This window comes from Macaca mulatta, chromosome Y (genome assembly GCF_049350105.2).
Source record: "Macaca mulatta isolate MMU2019108-1 chromosome Y, T2T-MMU8v2.0, whole genome shotgun sequence".
Lineage (NCBI taxonomy): Eukaryota > Metazoa > Chordata > Mammalia > Primates > Cercopithecidae > Macaca > Macaca mulatta.
The window spans coordinates 3,188,115-3,207,236 of record NC_133427.1 but is presented as its reverse complement, the minus strand read 5'-3'; the positions used below and the strand labels follow the sequence as shown (position 1 = coordinate 3,207,236).

At 47.0% G+C, this 19,122-nt stretch overlaps 1 protein-coding gene across 12 annotated transcripts in view; it reads right to left on the bottom strand.

Moving 5' to 3' along the window:
* The window catches only part of TBL1Y (transducin beta like 1 Y-linked), a 225,090-nt gene extending 207,925 nt beyond the window's left edge, over positions 1 to 17,165 (bottom strand). For 3 of the 12 annotated variants that reach the window (XM_077989715.1, XM_077989710.1, XM_077989711.1), the window contains exon 1: positions 16,636 to 17,159. The gene's annotated coding sequence lies outside the window, so the exon portion shown is untranslated. Of the gene's footprint in view, positions 1 to 16,635 lie in introns of all 12 variants that reach the window. The other 9 variants (XM_077989712.1, XM_077989716.1, XM_077989718.1 and 6 more) reach the window with 6 other exon arrangements.
* Between the last annotated feature and the right edge of the window lie 1,957 nt (positions 17,166 to 19,122).

Below are 19,122 nucleotides of genomic sequence, written 5' to 3'. Positions count from 1 at the left end.
TAGACAGAAAAGTTCTCCAAGTCTCCACCCAACCCAGAAGCCTAACTGGCTTCACCTCTCACTGGGATTACAGGCATGTAATCCAGCAAACTAATTTGTTTTCATAGTCTCTCTAGAAGTTAGCATATTCAGAGATTTCATGTCCCTGGAGCTATCATTTGGCCTTACTATTTATTCCCTTAAATACCTCTTGCACCTCAAACACCCAGAAACTCTACCTAGACAGCTGCCCTTCACAACAAGCACAGGAAATAAAGTCAACACTTAGGAAATAAAGTCAACTCTGGCTTCAGAGGTCAACCTGCTTAGGGTCATTATCTGAGGTACACTTCTGAGATACTACGGATGGTGATTTGGCCGCCAAATAAGCAAATGAATAATTACAAGTGTTGTCAGACAACAACAAAAGATGAGAGGATTCTAGTTCACAGCTGAAGCAATCAGTGGTTTTTCACTCACCTGCTTCCAATATGAAGTCACCTGTGTAAACCTCAAAGTATCTGGCTAAACGCAAAATACATTGTGCCATCTCTTGTCTCTTACAAGGGTGAGGCTATGGGGGCATGCAAAATATATCCCCAAATATACTCTGCATTTGCTTTACTTACACTTTATTATAACTGTCTTATGAGGGCCTAAATGCACTGGTCTCTGGAGAGTGGAGACAGGTGCATGAATTGAGATAGTTAAAAATTCTACTTTCTCTTTACAGTGAACATGTATTACTATAAAGAGAAGTAACAGGTTTAAAAAAAAAAAGTAGACATGAATATTTCACTTTAGTAAAGGATGAGCACTAATCATGCTCAGCTATGAGTTATCCTGTTGGTGATAGTAGCGGCAACCCATCTGGAGCAGCGGTTTGGAAAATGCTGACTGACGCAGAGTAGGCCTGGCTGGGGTCGCACACTCTGTAGAGTCATCAGGAGCTGCAAACAGCGAGGCCTGCCCTTCTAGGCGCAGCTGCAACCACCCAGCCACAGCTGTGTACCCAGGCATACCTGTACTCTCAGGGTCCCAGGAAGGCCTTGCCCCTCCAGGCTCAGAAGTGCCTGGTCATGCCGCCTGGCCTCTCCCCAATCCCAGCACCTGCTCCAATTTCAGAGCAAAGTTGAGGCCAAGCCTGAGTGCTGTTGTGACCCAGCTGGGTGTGTACATGCTTGAGGCAACACTGACATGCCTAGTCCCTGCCACCTTGGCCCCCTCCAGACTTTGGGCACTGATGAGCACAAGAAGGAGGCTGGAAGGCCAAGAGTATCTCAGTGCATGCCTGCAGGTACCCCTCAGCTTGGACAGCCTAGGCACCATGGACAGCATGTTTATGGCCATGGGAGGCAGACACGTTCCTAGGCAGGAAGGGGTGGGTCCCTAGTGAAACCTCACCTTCAAGCCAGAGATGGCCTGAAGCCTGGGGACCAGGCTGCTAGTTCAGTGTGGAGTCTGTGGCCAGAAGCAAGAGCTTATGGTGCTTTCTTTAGGCCCACCCATGGACCCTATGGATCAGTGAGCACACATTTCCTCCCTTCTGATACCATGAAAACTCCAGACTCAGCCAGACTCAGCTAGACTTCAGGATGACCTGCCTGTGGAAAGGAGTTCCCACTTTAGGTCTACTGAGAGCTGTTCTGTCGTTCAGTGAAGCTTCTCTCCACCTTGCTCTCCTACCAATTGTCTGTGTACCACAATGTTCCTGGATGTAGAACAAGAACTCAGGATGCACCAAATGGTGGGACTGAAAGAGCTGTAACACAAACAGGGCTAAAACACAGCCCTCCCTCCCTGCTTACCATGTTGCAGGCAATGAGGACAGACAAGTTGTCGACTTTCAAGATGGGCTCCCCAAGCCAGGGCTGTGATACCCTCTTTGGCTCTCTGCAGTTCCTCATGTCTCCAATCTTCTGGGTGCCACCACATTCCCCTTATCCAGATGCAGGTGCCCACAACAAAAGCCACATGTGGTACATCTGGTCTAGCCACAGCCTCACACGGAGCCAGCACCCCACATTCACAAAGACACTGTAGTGCTCTATGCTTGGCTTGTGCTACCAGCCTGCCGGGCCAAGTGGGTGGAATGAACCCAGCAGGCCTGAGCAAAACTAAGGCAGAAAACACCACCCGCCACAAAGGTTTCCCTCTGGCAAAGCAACACCCCAAGGAACCTGTGACATCAATACTACAAATCCACAAGTATTGTTCCCTGTAGGCTTTTTAATGCACTGCACCAGTGTATCAGCATCATTTCATATAACAAAGTTATACTGAAAATTCATTATTCACAAAGAAGAAAATAGATGCAAACCCCAAAAATAATACATAAAAACAAAAACTGATATGTCAATCCTCTCAGTTAAACTAAAAGTTAAACAAACTAAAAATCTGATATGGAAACCTAGAACTACTTGAAGTTGGTTGGCATTTAGCCTGATGAAAACCAAATCTTCAGCTATTCTCAACAAATGAACTCAGCCAAAAGACCTTAAGTCACCTCCACAACCCATAATGTGGTCTGAGTCCTGTGTATAATTTCTACATTTATTCACTCTGTAACAACAGTAAGGTAGCAGCAACCAAATGACAATTTTCTCAACAACCACAACAAAAATACCCACAAGTTTCTCTACCTGTTGTCATATGGTCTATGATAATTTCTGTCATGTAATGGACAAAAGAGATTAATCATTCTCATTTTCACCAGCTTCTGAGCTAGGTGCACCTCAAAGGTTGCCTCTTCTAGTTAGGATTTTTGAAGTATCCTAATAAACATCACTGGAAGTAGCTGAAATTGGCATAGTATCACCAGTGTGTTTTGGTGAAACAAAGCAAGCCGAATGTGACTTTTTTCCAAAATCAAAATGGGAATTAAACCAAATCATGTCTCCCAGACTGATGTGCAACTGACAGAACTTGGCAATTGCCATTTTCAAGTTTATAATTTTGAATCCCTGAGTTTTTATCCACATGGAGCTAGCATTACAGTTGTATAGGATAAGAATGCATGATAAGATTCTGTTGAAAGGCCGGGCGCGGTAGCTCACACCTGTAATCCCAGCACTTTGGGAGGCCGAGGCGCGCGGATCACAAGGTCAGGTGATCGAGACCACAGTGAAACCCCATCTCTAATAAAAATACAAAAAAACTAGCCAGGCGCTGTGGTGGGTGCCTGTAGTCCCAGCTACTCAGGAGGCTGAGGCGGGAGAATGGCGTGAACCCGGGAGGCGGAGGTTGCAGTGAGCTGAGATTGCACCACTGCACTCCAGCCTGGGGGCAGAACAAGACTCCGTCTCCAAAAAAAAAAAAAAAAAGATTCTGTTGAAAGAAGATCTGAAGGCAAGGAACCAAAATTATTCCAACCCCCAAAGGAACTAAATGGCAGGGACTTCAATTCCCTATTCACCTGCTTTTAGAAAATACAATCAAAAACTGTGAAGTCACCTGGACTTTTATGGCAGCCGGGAATTACGTTTGCATACTGGCACTACCAATTTTTGCAAGGCAGATTTTGGTGACAGATCTCTACTTAACTTTCTTTTCTTTTTTTTTTTCTTTTTTTTTTTTTTGAGACAGAATCTCTCTCTATCGCCAAGGCTGGAGCACAGTGGCACGACCTTGGCTCACTGCAAGCCTCGCCTCCTGGGTTCACGCCACTCTCCTGCCTCAGCCTTGTGAGTAGCTGGCCACCACAACCAGCTAATCTTTTGTAATTTTAGTAGAGACGAGGTTTCACCATGTTAGCCAGGATGGTCTTGATCTCCTGACCTTGTGATACACCCACCTCAGCCTCCCAAAAAGTGCTGGGATTATAGGCATGAGCCACTGCACCTGACCCAACTTCACTTCTCATCTTCCCATGGATGACAAGATATAGGAACAACTAAAGGAGCATAAGTGTCCAGGTTCACACTGAGTATCACCTACAGTGCACCAGAAATGGAAATCACAGCTCAGTTCTGCTGAATTTTTCTTCAGTTCTTAAAATGAGTTTAGATGGTACCACTATATTAAAGGATTTGTTGGCCAAGTGTGGCAGCTCACACTTGTAATGTCAGCACTTCAGGAGGCCAAAGCAGGAGGCCTGTTTGAGTTCAGGGGTTCAAGTCTAACCTAGGCAATACAGCAAGACCTCTCTCTACAAAAATTGAGAATTTTTTTTTTTTAAAGCAGGGCATAGTGGCATTCATATGTGGTCTCAGCTACTTGGGAGGCTGAAGGAGTGGATCAGCTGAGCCCTGAAGTTGAGGCCACAATGAACTGTGATTACCCCACTGCACTTCAGCCTCAGTGACAGGGCCTGTCTCTAAAACTAGATAAGTAAATGGTCTGTTATAGGCCCAGCACAGTGGCTCATGCCTGTAATCCCAGTACTCTGGGAGGCTGAGGTGGGTGAATCATGAGGTCAAGAGATTGAGACCATCCTGGCTAACACAGTGAAACCCTGTCTCTACTAAAAACACAAAAGATTAGCCAGATGTTGTGGTGGGCGCCTGTAGTCCCAGCTACTCAGGAGGCTGAGGCAGGAGAATGGCGTGAACCTGGACAGGAAAACTTACAGTGAGCTGAGATCCAAGATCACGCCACTTCGGTCCAGCCTGGGCGACAGAGCTAGACTCTGTCTCAAAAAAATAAATAAATAAACAATAAAAATAAATAAACGGTTTGTCATTACGGATGTAAGAAATAAAATGCCACCACATATATATGTAAACTACTTCTTCTCCAAATTTCCATCTATCAGGCAATTCAGCCAAGCAAAAATGCTTGCAGCATTGAACAATACTGCACGTTCACAGATGGGCATAGTGACTCACACCTGTAATCTAGTACTCCAGGAGGCCAAGGCAGGCAGATCACCTGAGGTCAGATGTTCGAGACGAGACTAGCCAGCATGGTGAAACCCCACCTCTACTAAAAATATAAAAATTACCCAGGCATGGTGGCACATGCCTGTAATCTCAGCTATTCAGGAGGCTGAGACAGGAGAATTGCTTGAACCCAGAAGGTGGAGGCCGCAGTGAGCTGAGATCACACCATTGCCCTCCAAGTGACAGAGTGAGACTCCATCTCAAAAAAAGAATACTGCACATTCACACAGACTCTAACAACAGGCAGATCCCTAATTGGAATCAGTGAAGCTACCCAAAAGGGAACATGTATCCTTCTTGCTCCAACATGATGGTGCTAGGGATACAGTTCCCAACAGACATGAAGGAAGGTTTCAGCATCTTGAAGAGCTGGCTAGGAAAGTTACCAAGCCAGGGAGAGCCTCACCTTCTCCCTCCTCTGGTATTCTAGCCTAAGCAGGTGTTCCTGAAAGGAAAGAGCCCTGTGCAGGCTATCTGGGGTCATAATCTCAGTTCCAGGCTCAAAGGAAACAAGCAGAAAAACTCTCATATTTTCTTTAAAGCATTCTGGCTACGGCCACCATGATAGGAAAAATGACAGGAATTTAAGGCAGACACCCAGGTCAAGAATAAACACTGTTGGAAGCCGAAAGTCTGAGGGTTGTGACGAACTCAGCATTCTACTGGAGGCTGTATGATCAAACAGCAAACTGTTTATCATGAATGCAGGATGTGAGCAAACTCGTATCTGCACCTGCCACCAGAAGGTTTGCTGAGGACAGTCACTCTCTGGCACCAGGCTCGCTGAAGTTATCTACTGGAACATCTGGAGACTACTGTTCAGAGAATGTAGTCATGCAGGCCTGCACTAAGTCAAGCAGCTGATCACAACCACCCCCTTCTCTGTATCTCCTTTACTCAATAAATATGAAGGGCTCTAGAAAGTCAGTACCCTTGTTCAGTAGAAGCCAGGAGCCCCGACCCCTTCTTCCAAATATACTCTTCTGTCTTTGTCTTTATTCCCGCATCCCCCTTTGTTACAGTCCAGCAATGTCCACGGCAAAACAGTGTGAGTTTTGCTGTAAGCATTGCTTGTGCTTCTTTCACAGGATCTCCTAGGACTGGAAAATTGCCACACTCCCAAGAATCACTCAGAGGCACCCTGCAGCACAAAGCGCCTTCTGACTTGCTGTGCATTCCTCAAGTAAAATGCATAACTAACTTACCAATGTTTACCAAAATACTGCTTATTTTAATCATGTAAAACTGCTCCTCTAAGCACAGGACATAAACAACTGTAAGTTTATCCCAATGTTTAGTTAACATAAAATCATCGTCCTTAACCAGTCTGAAAAACACACGGCCTCCCAGACCTTGAAATCCAAATTTTCACACCTGGGAGGGAGAGGGAGGCTTGAGGCCACTCTTTCAGCCCTTTAGCTCTACATGGGAAGACAGGCACATATTCTGTGACTTCACACCACCATTTCAGGCAGGACAAAAGACACCGAAATACCAGAACAAGGATTATTCTAGAAAACGTCACTTCATATGAGATCACAGAAAGCAACATTACGGCCCAAAGTAAAATACAGGTTAGCAGCTTCACAGCTCAGAGGTAGCAATCCATTTTATTTCTAAAATAAACAAAGGCAAAAACAACTTGATATTTGTAGTCTATTTTATATTCATATGATTAACGCACTGGGAAAACAGCAAAGGTTCTTCATGAACATACGTCTTGTTTTTGAAACTACAGTCATGACTACAAGCTTCTGATACATTTTGCTTGTGAGATGTATTTTGGTAAGACTGTGCAAAAAGGTGAGGATAACACTTTCTAAAGGGGACATCAAAAAAGATCCTCCATGTCAACCAATGAGAAAGCAAGAACTGGTACAGAAAAAAAGCAAAGCTTTAACAGCCTCAACAACATACCTGACTTTTTTCACTGTGGTTTCTTACACACATTAAGAACCTAAGCTGTTCTTTTCCTTTCTTTTGATATTGCCTGAGGTGTGCAAAGGCATAAAGTTCATGTGTCATCAGAAAGAGGAGTCAAGGATGGTACTGAAGACTGGAGAGATTCACCTAAGGCATTCTACCATGTGTTACAGAACATGGGATCCCTAAGACTTGCAGAACAAGTAATTACAGCAACAGTGTTTTGACGGGAGGGCTGCTTTACAGAGTGAGCAGCAGATATGGAATGTAGATTCTATAGACAAAAGACCAGAGGAAGGTTGTTTCCCAGGGCAAGGGAACATAAAGAGTAAGGGAGTCTGGCCTTGAAAGCAGGTAACAAAGGACAAGGAAAGTTAAACAAGTTAACCCTTTGAAGAAGAATGTCTTACTGTATTTAACAGGCCATAAGATTGTCTCTGTAAGACCTATAGGCAGATGCCCCATGTTTGGGGCTGGGGCCGGAGAGACTGCAGAGAAACATGCTGTGGAGGATAGCACCATGGGCATCTCTGGGCTGAGGGGAGTGTTCTCTCTCCTGATTATGACACCTATCTGATGCATGTGTTAAAACACATAAAGCTATACAACCAAAGAGCCAATTTTACCATACAGTAATTTAAAAAATAACAGTATACAGATATAGTCCTAAAATTTATGAGGGAGGGAAGGTCAGCCACGGTAGCTCACGCCTGTAGTCCCAGCACTTTGGGAGGCAGAGGCAGGTGGATCACGAGGTCAGGAGTTAGAAACCAGCCTGATCAACATGGTGAAACCCCGTCTCTACTGAAAATACAAAAATTAGCCAGGCGTGGTGGCACATGTCTGTAATCCCAGCTACACAGGAAACTGAGTCAGGAGAACTGCTTGAATCCAGGAGGTGGACGTTGCAGCGTGCCACTGCACTCCAGCCTGAGCCACAGAGCAAGACTCTGTCTTTAAAAAAAAAAAAAAGAGGGAAAAGATAACGTAACGGAAAAAAAAAAAAGCAAGCAAGTTACTAGACATCCTAAATGATAAAGATACCTTTCCAGACCCAATTCAAAACTTCGGAAAACAGGAAAATATAAGCATATTGGGCTCCAAGCATTATAATTCTATCTGCTTCAGCGGAGTATCATTCCTCACACCTGCAGTCTTAGCACTTTGGGTGGTCAAGCAAAGAGGATGGATCACTTGAGTCCAGGATTTTGAGACCACCCTGGCAATGTAGACGACTCCTTCTCTACCAAAAATTAAAAAACAAAAATAAAAAAACGCAAGTATGGAGGTACAGACCTGTAGTACCAGCTGCTCCAGAGGCTGAGGTGGGGGACCTGTTTGAGCCCAGGAGGCCAAGGCTGCACTAAGCTGAGATCGCACCACTGTACTTCAACCTGTGCAATAGAGTGAGACCATCTCAAGAAAGGATAAGTAAAAATTCAAAATACATGAAAATACAGTTCTAGCTCATTTAATACAAGAAGCCTGGGAAATCTTTCTCCCCACATCCCCCACTCCACACACCTTCTGTCTCAATGAGAATACTAATGCTACAGAAGCTCACTGATGTGCTCAAAGATGCACACAGTGCATGGCACTGTGGCTGCAAATGAGGTTTCCAACATGGCTGTCCCCAGCCCCCAGGTCCAGCTGGAACACAGAATTCCTGAAAACAGGCATGACTCAGGGCAGCTCTGGAGCTCACTTGGACATGGGGACCAGGGGCTGGCTCAGGATGAAACATGCCACAGCAGAACCTCACTTTAGACCCCTTTTTCCTATAGACACCTGGAAGAGGGCCTCCACAAAGTATAATACAGGTCCATACCCAGCTGCCCCACCCTGTCTCACTTCAACATTTGTAGGAAGAGAATGAGATGAAGGCGGCACACTAAGTCGACTCCTTCTGAGATTTCTAGTGATCCTACACCACTCACAATTCACTGAGCAGAGAAACCTTGTGCCACTTGTTCGTAACCAACTCCAAAGTACCAAGGAGTTCACCCTCCTTGTAAGTAAGACCTAGTACATCTGTGATGACATCAATACAACCAAAAGGAAGGGGCTGAGAAACATGCACTAAGGGAGTACTTGAATGTAGGGCTCCAGGAGACCTGTGCTGAAACAGAGCTTGGACAGCTAGCAGTGACCCCCACTCCTGCCCCACCGCCCACTGCAAAACCCTCTGACCTCATTTGTGATCATTCTGCAAAATCCACTTCCTACCTCCTCCTTCCCTTTCTCCTGTAAGCATCTGAAACTCTTACTGTACTGATCAGCAGCTGTGATTTATTTCCTAATATATCGCCCTAAAATTTGTGTGTCTTGACAACTACAGAAATTGAAGTTAATTTTTCCTTGGCATCCACCTTCCCATCTCCCCAACAGGCCTTGACCAAAACAGGATTAAACAGTTCAGTGCTCCCCAGCCTTTTTAGCACAAAGGACCACTTTCATGAAAGACACTTTTCCATGGGGTGGGGATGGACGATGATTTCAGGATGAAACTGTTCCACCTCAGATCATCAGGAATGAGGTTTTCATAAGGAGCACAATGCATAAATCCCCTGCATGTGCAGTTCACAACATGGTTCTCACTCCTATCAGAATCCAATGCTACTGTTGATCTGACAGGAAGTAAATCTCAAATGGCAAGGCTCACTCACCTGCCACTCACCTCCTGCAGGTTCCTAAGAGGACACAGACCTATACTGGTCTGAGGCCCAAGGCTGGGGACTGTTGCTAAAGTTGACTATACAATTCAGGGTTTCTCCTTGGCACTGTTGGCACTCAGGGCCAGACCATTCTCTGCGGTGGAGCTGTCCTGTGCACACAGGGGACTGTGCAGCATCCCAGGGGTGCACCCACAAGATGCCAGGAGCTCCCCCTACCTTTTCCAGCTGTGGGAGCCCAAAAATATCTCCAGACTTTAGCAAATGCCCCCTTCAAAAGCAAAGGACCAAAGCATGCCAAATAAGAGCCACTGGTTGGCTGCTACATTCCAGAACTCAGTGTGAAAACATCATTCCAATAAGCAAGCATGTTGTCTACCTTCATTTTTCTTCTTCCATTTATTTATTCATTTATTCATTCATTCATTCGTTTATATATTTTTGAGAAAGCATTTCACTCTCATTGCCCATGCTGGAGTGCAATGCCATGACCTCAGGTCACTGCAACCTCCACCTCCCAAGTGATTGATTTTACCTCAGCCTCCTAACTAGGATTATGGGCATGTGTCACCATGCCCAGCTAATTTTTGTATTTTTAGTAAAGGTGGGATTTCACCATGTTGGCCAGACTGGTCTCAAACTTCTAACTTCACATGATCTACCCAACTACTCACCCTCCCAAAGTGGGGTGAGTTTTTTTGGGTGAGGGAGATAGGGTCTCACTGTCACCAGGCTGGAGTGCATTGGTGTGATCTCGGCTTACTGCAATCTCTGCCTCTCAGTAGGCTCAAGCAATTCTCATGTCTCAGTCTGCCAAGCAGCTGAGATTACAGGCATCCGCGACCACAACCCATTAATTTTTGTATTTTTAGTAGAGACACGACTTCTCTATGTTGGTAAGGCTGGTCTCGAACTCCTGGCCTCAAGTGATTTGCCCTTATCAGCCTCTCAAAGTGCTGAGATTATGGGCATAAGTCACCACACCCAGCCTCTACTTTCATTTCTAAGTCTTCCCTTTTTTCTGAACACATAGTGTAGCATGCCCCAAGTTGAACTCTCTCATTCCATCAGCCAAGAACAGACATAGGCAAAAGGAAACAGTACCCATCTTCTTGTGAAAACTCAGTATACTCTTTCTTCCATCATCTTTACATTAAATTTTCTCCAGTTCCATCTGCTTTGCTCCAATTGCATCTGTAACAGCTTCCAAGTCACTACTGCAACATTCAGGCATGCAGTGGATTCTCCATAAATATTTGATGGTGATGATTGCAAAGGGGCGCATTCTTTAACGGCTGCATTTCTCCACTGGAAATCTGAACCTCCTTTTATCAACCTAGGCTCTCTTTGCCCTTCAGACACACGTGGAGTTCTTCAGCTCTTTCCCACATCCAGCTTTTCTTTTGGTTCTGGTGAGTTTGCCAGGCTGGCCAGTGTGATCCCTTTGGTCAAGTCCCACAGAAAGGGTGGCCAGGAGTATAGCAGGCAAGACCTAAGGGGAAAAACTTGAGTCCCATCTCTAGCTCAAGACATCAATTACTTCCTTTACACTAAAAAATAGTTATGGGGGAAAAAAGTTTTCCTTTCCAATTAGAAAAAAGTTTACCATATGCCTTTTAGTGGTGCTTCCTGGCTGGAACTGATTTTTTTCAATGTATGCAGCGGTGAAAGATTAACAATTTCTCAGGGTGTAACATACCAGGATTTTTTGTTTTTCCCAAGTGGAGAAAAAGGCAAATGGAAGGCATCAGGAAAGCAGCACAATGATGGTCTTGCCTCACTGCGCAGAGAAGCTGTGATGATGAGCCAGGCGGGGAGATTCAGGGCAAAACACCAGAATCTGGACTCCCAGCAGAAAACTGGAAAGGGGCCAGGTCCAGGTTCTAGTGGAAGTGTTCTCCTATCCAGCAGGAGTGGAGCAGAGAATCTGAATTCCTGACACTCCGGATCTGCTGGAGATGACCTCCCTTGGCCGGGAACATTTTTCTGCCTCTGGAGAACATCAGCCACCCAGGTTTCCAAGTGCTTTCAACCAAAGGCTGACAGGAGGTGACACCAGAGTCCTGACAAGAGAGACACCAAAAAAAGAACAAATGGCAGGGGAGTTAATCTGGGAATTCACCTCTCTAAAAAACATAGAATTCACTTTCTCCCCATCCTCATTTACAAATAAAATTTCTCATTCATTGCCATAAAAAATACAAAGAACCAGACAAATGACATATCTACCAAGTAAGAAAAATAACATCCTGACTCAAGACTGCTGTGCAGAAAACAGCTAACAGTCGTGATTCGACGTTTTTAAAATACTGGACTACTGGAAAGTCTCATCTTGTTGGAAGCATTTATTAGCTTTTTAATACAAAAGACTTTCATCTCAAAAGACTTAACCTCGATACTTAGGCCTTAAACTTAACGAAGGGGAAGGGAAAGCCCAAGGTATCCAGAGTATGTGAGGATCTCAAAATAACAGATATGGCACTACAGTACCCTGGCATAGGACTGTTACTGACAGAAGCACCTTTGATTTTACTTATGCCTTCCACCTACACCATCCTGAGGAATATTTACCACAATCTGCTTAGGTTGGCAACATGGCGATTGGCAGTGTCATTTTTTAAGATGGGGAAAGTGAGACACAGAGCAGCTAAATGTATTGCCCAAAATTCTACACTCAGTGAGGGACTCAGGCTTGGAGTTCTGTTTTTTAAATCAAAACTGGACCAAACCGCCTCAGTTTAAAACTAGAGGTCGTCAGCTTCACGTTAAGAACCCATTTGCTGAAATTGTTTTCCTGGCCAAATCACTGGCTGAAATGAATCATTTTTTTTAAAAAGACAAGCCCACCTGTGAGTTAAATTTTATTGACTTCACACCTTCCTCCACAAAAAGCACAACTCTCTTAACTGCTGTTTTTTGGTTGTTGTTGTTTTGGGGTTTTTGTTTTGTTTTTTGAGACAGAGTCTCACCTTGTGCCCCAAGCTGGAGTACACTGGCACCATCTCGGCTCAATGCAACCTCTCCACCTCCTGGGTTCAAGCAGTTCTCACACCTCAGCCTTCCAAGTAGCTGTAATGCGCCACCACACCCAGCTAATGTTTGTATTTTTTTAATAGAGAACGTGTTTTCACCATGTTGGCCAGGCTGGTCTTGAACTTTCCACCTCAGCCTCCCAAAATGCTGGATTACAGGCATGAACCACCTCACCTAGGTATGACTCCTGTTTTGGGTTTTGTTTTATTTTGTTTTTGAAACAGATTCTTCCTCTGTTATTCAGGATGGAGTGCAGATGTGTGCTCACCACAGCCCAGAACTCCTGGGATCAAGAAATCTTTCAACTTCAGCCTCTTGAGCAGCTGGGATTATAGACTCACACTACAATGCCCAGTTAATTTTTAAAATATTCTTAGTAGAGATGAGGTCTCAAACTCCTGGCCTCAAGGCTTCTTCCCTGCTTGGCGTCCCAAAGTGCTAATATTACGGGCATGAACCACCATACCTGGCCAACAGTTTTCTTTATTAAGGTTTCACTGCAGTAACTACAGAATAACATACTCCAACAGAACTTTCTGCAATTTCCTGCTATCCAATATGACTGCGCATGACTGTCCAGTATGGTGGCCACCTAACCTTATGCAGCCTCAGAGTACATGAAGTACGTACGGTTAGTGCTACTGATAAAACAGAATTGTTGCTTTCAATTAAGTCTGAATAGTCACATGTGGCAACTGGCTACTATATGCAATGACAAAGCTACAGAAGAAACCACCTGATTCACTGACTTTCTGGGAGTCTGTTGATACATCTACATATACACACACACACACACACACACACACACGTATTTCCATAATCATAATGTAGAGTCTCCTGTGAGTGTGTGTATAATTTATAGATTTTTGTTTCCCAGTGGGAAGATCCACACTAGACAGAAAGGCATAATAAACACCAAGCTTAAGAGCTGGACTTTGAGGAATTCTAGTTCTGTTTTTTAAATTTACACATGACAAATATGCTTAGAAAAGTTGTGGGAGTTCAAAGTTACAAAACTGCTCAAGGGTAAAGCAAATATGGTGGGCACTTTCACAACTTAAGGACAAATGGAGACAAAGGTAGCTTTTCTAGCCAAACATACCTAGGTCAATGGAACCTGCCATTGTGGAGATTAACTCAGGGGCTCTAATCACCACTTTGTCAGCTCCTGAGAGTGGTATACAGCCTCTTAAAAAGCTCTGTGAGAGAGACTCATGGTGCCATCTCACAGATGAGAAAACCAAGCCTCCACTAGACAGAACAGATTCGAAACCAAATACATTCCAAAGTCCCACACCATAATATATCTCTATGCAGTCCATTAAAACGCCCAAACTTTCCAGAGCAGTTAGAAGATTTGTGTATCTACATGTGAAATGTAAAGGGAGACAGTTATAATTACTGGACTGATCAGCCTTGGGTGAAAGAAGACTAAGAACAGCTAAAAACTCTTCCCACGAAGGATCCTAGTAGCACACACTCTGTAGTTGGGGACCAGGGCATACCCTAGCCTACCCCCAATCCAAAGTCCCCAAACAGGGCTTTGCTTTGTTCATGGTGTGCCCTGGGCCCAGCACAGTACCTAGCACCTAGCAGTAGGCTGATGTATTTTTTAATGAACTGTTACCTTAAAAGGCAAAAAAATATCTTCTAACTAAAATTCAAGATTATGTTGTACAGAACCAATGGTACTGCAAATTGTAATCATTCACTTCTTTTTTTTTTTTTTTTTTTTTTTTTTTTTTTGAGACGGAGTCTGGCTCTGTCACCCAGGCTGGAGTGCAGTGGCCTGATCTCAGCTCACTGCAAGCTCCGCCTCCCGGGTTTACGCCATTCTCCTGCCTCAGCCTCCCGAGTAGCTGGGACTACAGGCGCCTGCCACCTCGCCCGGCTAAGTTTTTGTATTTTTAGTAGAAACGGGGTTTCACTGTGTTAGCCAGGGTGGTCTCGATCTCCTGACCTCATGATCCGCCCATCTCGGCCTCCCAAAGTGCTGGGATTACAGGCTTGAGCCACCGCGCCCGGCCATCATTCACTTCTAACTATGTGTACAGTAAAGTTATTGTTGCACACAGGTTCCTCTTTTTTTTTTTTTTTTTTTTTGGAGGTGGAGTCTCACTTTGTCGCCCAGGCTACAGTGCAATGGCATGATCTCAGCTCACTGCAACCTCCGCCTCTTGGGTTCAAGAGATTCTCCCCTCTGGGCCTCCCGAGTAGCTGGGATTACAGGCATCTGCCATCACCCCGGCTAATTCTTGTATTTTCAGTAGAGATGGAGTTTCAGCATGTTGGCCATTCTGGTCTTGGACACCTGATCTCAAGTGATCACTCACTAGCACTGCCAAAGTGCTGGGATTACAGGCCTTAGCCACCGCGCCTAGTCCAGTTTCCTCTTTAAAACTGCCAGCAGAGGACAGGACTCCTCTGAGCCCAGTAAAGGGGCCAAATGCCTTGGGGCGGGTGGTGAGGCAGCAAGGGTGGCAGAACTACACCACAAATTTCCATTTTTGACCTACAGGTGTGTGTTCTACTACGGCCTGCAATCGCCTTAAGGGCCCCTTTTAATAAACGGATCCAGTGATGAACAACTTTTGTTGTGTCAGTTACCCAGCTCGGCGGCGTTCCACAAAAATCTGTGGCATATGTGAGACATGACTACTCTTTAAAATAAATGAGTCATACTCAACATTTTTCTATATTTTATTTTTCCTAACTGCCCCTTTTCTAGGAAGGACTTCTAAACTTTCCATAAAAACCACTTCCTATACTGAGGCCACCGTCTGGGACATTAGCAGTGAGGTGGCTGGCCTCCTCTCCACCTCCTAGTGTGGAGTCCTGCCCCTCGCCTTACAGGCTGAACCGGGGATTCTTGCCTGTCAGCAGAGGAAAACACCCAGAAAGCAGGTCAAGCCACTCTTGACCATGCAAAACAGTTGCAAATAAAACAGGCTGGGATTTTGTTTCTCACTAAGTTTTACTCCAGATCACCACCGACTCGAAAATAATCACATCGGTCCCTACCTGTGTGGAATTTTAGACTCACGTAGCTGGCTGCAGGAACATGAGGCCGTGCAGTGAGTGAGCCCTAGCCTCTGGCATGACCGCGCATAGACGACGCACGTGAAGTCCAGCCCTAGTCCAGCGCCGGCGGGACTCCAACGACCCAGAGTTGTCACATATCCGGACATCACTGACTCCTGAAGGCACACGCCTCGCCCACTCCGTGAGGAAAGGTCCCCCTGGGAAGCAAGACCGGGCCCAGGATCTGCTAGACGGCGACTCGCCAGAGCCGAGGTTTAACAAGTCTGCGCTCTCCCGTGGGGGCGCTTTGCAGACCCAGACAGAGCGGGCTGGGGCGGGGGGTGCCCCCAGGCCCGACAGAGCGGTGGGGCCGGACTAGGAGGGGAACTCCCGACCTCTTTGACAGTTTTTGTCTGGGGGTGGCGGTGAGCCTCCCAGCCTCCTCTCCAGTTCCCACACCCGAGCTCCTGGCTTTTACACCAGTCTGTTCCTAAGCATTTCTGGCTCTTTGTGGGAGGTGTTTTGCAAAGGGCTCCGTCTGCCTATCCCCTTTTTGGAGGTGGAGAATCTGCTCAGAAACCGAGCAGGCGCCGCGGGGCCCTAGCCGCCCAGCCCGCAGGTCGCCCCGCTCTGCGCAACTGCGCCTTCCTCCCAGGTCCGGGCAGGCCGGCCCGAGTCCGGTGGATGAAAGGGAGTCCCCTTCACCACGGCGAGAAAAATCCCACAACCTGCCCCTTCCGCCCACCAGCGGTAGCGCTGGGCCCAGCAAACCCCAAGAGCGGCAGACGAAGGGGCACCGGGAAAGAAACCAAGTACTTCCATTTTCCTAAACTTACCAGCCCCCTCCCCTTCCCCAGACAAAGGAGTCTCTCCCGCCAACCTCCGTCCCCTCCCCACACGGCGCGCAAGCACTTTGGGGGAGCGACCACCTCCGAGTATTGTTGAGTCCAGGCAGCGCTCCGCACCCCAGTCCGAGCGCCGCCGGAACAGTTGGGGACCTGCGTCTCCAGGAATTCGGGCAAGCGGACCCTCTGGACGGCCCAAGCCGCCTGCTGGACCCCAAGGAGTCAGGGCAGTACGCAGAAGTTTGCGACCTGCGCCCGGTCCACGGAACGCAGAGCACTCACCTCGTCGCTAGCACGGCAGCTTGTGGCGGCGGCGGCGGCGGGTACCTGGTCGCACTATATATCTCCCTCAGGCGGTCAGCTTTCGAGGCCCAGCAGTGCGGCTGCCGAAAAGAGCCCGTCGCACCGGCCGGGAAGAGCCCGGCGCCCCGGAGCAGCGGCGCGCCGCCCCTGGGCCGCCTCCGCCCCCCCGCCGCGGAGTCCGGGAAACTTCGCGGTTGCTGGAAAGTTTCGGTAGCAAATGGCGACCGGAGAGCACTGCGGTGACGATGGCGGCAGCGGGGCGGGGGCGTTGGCCGCTCCTCGCTCTAGAGCGCAAGCTGCGGGCGCTGGAGCCGGCGCGGTGGCTGCAGCGAAATAGGGCGGCACTGCACGGCGGCGGGAGGGACTGACACTGGCAGTGACCACCGCTGGGAGGGGCGGCTAGCACGCAAATGCTGGCGGGGAGGACTGTGAGCGGGACGGCCCCCGCTAGCCACGGCCGGCCACTCCTCAACGGCCGGCCGTGGGATACCCGCGTCCCACCAGCCCCCGCCCCAGCTCCGGCGCCCTAGTGGTTTAGATCAGGAAACAGCCCCTCCTCCAAGGAGGATCGGGAACTGCGAACCTGCCCCTCCCCTATGCCGAGGGTGGGTGAGGGGAACCTGGACCCCTGCTAAACTGTTGCCCTCCCCCAGCTGAAAAAGGAAGCCGCCCGGCCGCCCCCTGGCACCTGACCGAGGGTGTACCTCCCTCAAAATCGTTGTCTTAGAAGACAGCCCCAGTTGTCATTTCCCCACCTCGAAAAAAGGGACAGTCCCCTCTTTGCAAAACACCTCCCACAAAGAACCAGAAATGCTTAGGGACAAACTGGCGTAAATGCCAGGAGCTCGGGTATGGGAATTAGAGAGGAGGCTAAGAGGCTCACCTCCACCGTCACCCTCAGGCTTCAGCCCTCGAGCATTTGCAAAGTGCGTTATGTTGCCAATGTTTACATGGCCTGGCCTTCGTGTACTCAAGTCTCCAGCGCTCCTTCTTCCCCTCGCGGCCTTAATTCAGTTAAACAGATTTCCACTCCTCCTCCCCACCACCTCTGGGGCCTGCTGTGTTGAATATTTTTAAACAAGTTTTCCCCTCCCTTTAATATATAATGAGCTTCGTGCTGAGATCCCAGTACACTCAGCAATTTATAACCTCACTTTCTTCTCGCGCACTAGACTATCTGTTGCTCAAGCTGTGGGGGAACGGGAACCCGAGATGACTTTTTAAGGTTCGATCCTCCAACCAAAAAAGCAGACCTAAAAACTACCCTGCGAAATAGTGCTGTAAAACCTCAATGATATAAAACCACGGTTGCTACACCATCGTTAGAGCACATCGGTAAGAAAATACATACACAGTCTCCATAATTGTGAATCAGCAGAATAGTGCCTTATTATGTCTTCTTATCAGCTGCCATTCAGAGGTCTCCAGAAAGACTTGGGGCCTTCCATTGAGCCTGCCCTTCGTTGCTCCCAGGCTACCTGGGCTTGTGTAGACTGATGCTGAGGTATTGCATGCAATGGAAAAACTAAGGGTGCAATAGAAAACCCAACGGAGCTCATGATGCAACCCTACCCTGGGTACACGTGTTTCCCTTCCCCCACCGCCTTCTGGTGGAAGCACTGTGTTTTTTCCGCCTGTAGGGTCACTTTGCGTTTAATTGAATCTTCTTTCGCCTTGCTCATTCAGTTTCAGAAAGTAAAGGAGGAGTATTCATCTTTAATGCTCTGGACTGACAGAGACTCAGCCCTCGGCTACCGCAGGCCCTCAAGTAGCTGCGCAGCCAAACCGTCCTCCTAGCTTGCCACCCCGGCTTAGCACTTGGAAATTCCACACTGAACTTGATTAAAAGGCCTCTTTATGTGTTCTAATTACTTGGCAGATGTCAATCTTTTAAAGTAGGAGAAAGTGATGGAAATCCTCACGCTCAGACGGGAGCACAGGGTAGCCAAGTTTTACAGCTGATCTTCTGTAGCTAGCTTCAAGACAGCTCAGAATCCATCCTGCCTGTATTGTAATATCCCAATCATCCAACCGGGTTTATTGCCCGTGAATAGTCAATAGCTTTTATCATAGGCTTATAGAACACCAAAGGACACTGTAACAACTAAGTTAGGAGAGAGACCTCCTCTTTTTGTCATGCAATCACCAAAATTCCTCTTTCTGAAGTGCTAGATGGGCGGTAGATAAGTGATAGACTGTGTTATTTTGTTTCGAATTTTTCAAATGTGCAGTCCTATCAGGTGGGAAAAAACAAGAAAACAAGGTTGGAAGGAGCTAGTGCATTCTGACAAAGCTAGCCACAATAATTTCCACAGATAACTACTGCACTAGAGATGTGTGTGTGTGTGTTCCAGTTATTTTCAGTTACTAATTGGAGGCAGGGGAAAAACTAATCTGTTTGCAAGAAATGTCACCAACGGTAGCTGGAATTTTCTCTTTTTTTTGGAAACCAACTCTTCTTTTGTC